Here is a 3,266-nt window from a genome sequence, read left to right as displayed (position 1 = left end):
GACAGTGGATAGGAAATATATGATGAGAGCTTTGGGATTTTGCAAGCCCAATTTGCTATTGTGAGAGGGCCGGCTAGATTATGGGATCAAAAGATTCTTTGGTACATCATGCACACTTGTGTGGTCATGCATAACATGATCATCGAGAATGAGCATGGCCAAGATTTAGACTACTCTCAGTTTGAGCTCTTGGGACATCCCGTGCGAGTGCAGCAGAGGGCCGCGAGGGTGGCCCGATTTGTTGCCTCCTATCATGCCATTCGATGTGCTGAAACACATGATAATCTTTAGAAGGATCTAATCGAGGAGTGGTGGGCATGGAATGGCCGACAAAATGAGTGATTTGTATATTTGATGTTGTATTGTTGAACTATTTGTTTGAGTTGTAATAAAATTGAACTATTTATTGTTGATTTATGTTTTATGTGTTTGATCTTCTTGGTTTTGTTTGAAGTGTCAGATGTTGTTTGTGCTGGGCGCACGCGCCGTTTGTTTGTAGCGCCTACTAGAGCGGCTCACACGCGCTATATTTTGTGGCGGCCGCTGGAGCCAGCGTTGTGCTGCGCGCAAAAACTTGCTATTTCGGCGCTGTAAAGGTTATTTTAGCGTGCCGCACATTGCACGCTTGTTGGAGATGCTGTCAGTTGCCGCTGCAGACGAACCGCTTGATCACCCGCAACAACTCATTGGCCGCCTCACTGAACGGCTGGCAAATAGAGAATCCTTGCTGCTCTCCCTCGAACTGGAAAACCTCGACGGCCTTCCCCATGTCCTTCAGCCTCGCCCCGTACCCCTGCATGAAGTTGCGAAGCACGTTGCTCAGAGGCGCCACGACGAGTGCCTACGGGAGCTCCACCGGCGTGAGGCTCGTGCTCCCCGGGCCGAACGCGTTGGCCAATGGGTGGTCCATGCTCGCCTCCACCGGTAGCGACATGCGGCAGAGCTGGTCGGTCATCGCGATCGTCAGGGACACGCCCGCCGGCGGGTCGGCCTCCGTTGTCGTGCGCTTGGTCCCAGTTAAGAATGCGGAGAGGAGGATGTACCCGACGATGCGCACCGGGGCGCTGGCGATCTGCCCCGACGCGACACGGACCGTGACGTGGTGGGCTATGTTGGTACCCGCCGAGTGGCCGAAGTGGAACATGCGGGCAAAGTCGGCCGACTTCGCGAGCCACGGGTCGGCACCGGCACCAAGCTTGGCCTGGCCGCGAGAGAGGAGATTCAAACCATGGCCCGACCGAACCCACGCTCAGAGTCGTTGGATGTAGCAGTACTGCCATGAGGATACATGCCATGTTAGTACCACATACTACTGATCATTTGGCTTGTAGGCCTGTAGCAATGCTCGCCTTTCTTTAATCTGCATGTGCGGGCACACGCTCCCAAGTACTGTAGCACACTAGACAAACTTTGAGAATACAAAAAATGTTCAGAACTGTTCATATTCTTCCGTACAAATTGATTATACATAGCAAACATAATACTTCTTGTGCTTATCCTTTGATTTTGCCAAAATAAAAGGCTAAATTTTGTCAGAAAAATATGTGTTCATGTGTTGTCAGAACAATATTCACATGCTAGTGGTAGTGGCATAGGAGGTGTGTTAATGCGAGAGAAGTGCCCTATAGCTTACTTTAGTGAGAAATTTCTAGAGCGCAACTCAACTATCCCATCTATGACAAGGAATTATATGCTTTAGTGCGAGTTTTGCATGAGTGGAAACATTATCTTAGCCCCCATGAATTTGTCATTCATACCGACCATGAAATCCTTAAGTACCTTAAGGGTCAAACTAAGTTGAACAAGCGTCATGCTAAGTGGAGTGAATTCATTGAGTCTTTTCCCTATGTCATCAAGTACATCAAAGGCAAAGAGAATGTTGTGGCGGATGCGCTTTCCTGCAAATGCATGCTTGTTACTAAACTTGAATTGAATGTTATTGGCTTTGAGCACATGAAAGACTTGTATGCGCATGATCCTACTTTTGCTATTCCTTATGCCAAATGTTTGACGCATACATCTTGGGAATGCTTTTACATCAAAGATGATTATCTTATGAGAGCTAACAATCCATGTAACCCCGAGTCTTCCTTTCGTTTGTTGCTTTTGCAAGAATCTCATGGAGGACTTATGGTACACTTCAGACGCGACAAGACCTTTGCTACGCTCTCAAAGAACTACTTTTGGCCCAAGATGTCCCGCGACGTCTCATGATTCACCACCCGATGCTCTACATGTCACAAAGCGAAGTCTAAAGCTCAATCATATGGTCTCTATATGCCACTTCCCATTCTGTATCACCCATGGAAAGATATTGTTCGCACACGAACACGTCACCGTGTACCTCCAACGCTGAGGGTGATGCACCACAGCTCACGTCGAAGGAGAACCGGCCGGAAGCGTGGTACGCAGGCAATCCGGCGGGTGCTTTTGAGGACCCAAAACCCCGCACGCCCGGGAGGGACCCCGTCAGGGCGCGCGGCGGCTATGGGCTGCCCTAGGTCGACCTGATCGCCCCTAGGGCCTCGAGGTTTGCCGCCCTACAACAAGAAGAACAGATGAAGAACGAGGAAGAAGAAGAACTAGGGTTAAGGAGAAAAGATAAAAGATAAAAAGTAGTAGATGATTTGATCGATTGTGTGTTGTTCAATCGGCCGTCACCCCTTAGGTATATAAGAGGCGGCTGGACTTTCCGTGCAAGGAAAAGTCTTGGATTCACGTCCAAAACCCTAGTCAAATTCGGATTGGTTTTGTTCGAACTTTCCAAAACTGTTCGGTTTAAACTGGCTACACGAAAAAAGGGGATTACAGCTCTCAACCCCGCGCCGCCTCCCCCACGGGTGGCTCGGGTGGTGCCGCCGTCCCCTGCCTCTAACCCCGTTTCCCTCGCTCCTCCCCTCGCCACCGCCGGCCGGATCCGCCAGGGCAAAGCCCCTGCGGTGGCTGGCGGCGGGGGCTTCTTCCTCCTCCGCTCGGATCTGGGCGACGCGGGGTGGCCCGCCCGTCGGAGGCGTCAGGCGCGCATGGGGCCTGGTGGCGGTGGCTCCGGTCGGCGTCGTGCCACGGCTCGGCGGCGTCCTGGCGGCTGCAGCCCGCAACGCGGCGGCTGCATGCCCATGGCCGCATCCTGGGTCAGATCTGGGCGTCGGTGGGCTGCGGGTGGCTCAGGAGGACCTCCGTCGGTCTTCTCCAGCTCTGGTTGGTTCTCTGCGGGCGGATGGTGGCGGCGGAGCAGAGGCTTCGGGTGGTCGCGTGCCCAGCCTGGT

General features: G+C 52.4%; 1 pseudogene; it reads right to left on the bottom strand.

Annotated features, from left to right (window-relative positions):
• Positions 1-640: 640 nt before the first annotated feature.
• On the bottom strand, positions 641-1,144 carry LOC119279420 (annotated as a pseudogene).
• Positions 1,145-3,266: the final 2,122 nt, after the last annotated feature.

The sequence above is a fragment of the Triticum dicoccoides genome, chromosome 3B (genome assembly GCF_002162155.2).
Source record: "Triticum dicoccoides isolate Atlit2015 ecotype Zavitan chromosome 3B, WEW_v2.0, whole genome shotgun sequence".
NCBI lineage: Eukaryota > Viridiplantae > Streptophyta > Magnoliopsida > Poales > Poaceae > Triticum > Triticum dicoccoides.
Note: the sequence above shows the minus strand (reverse complement) of the source record. Positions and strands in the feature narration are given on the sequence as shown.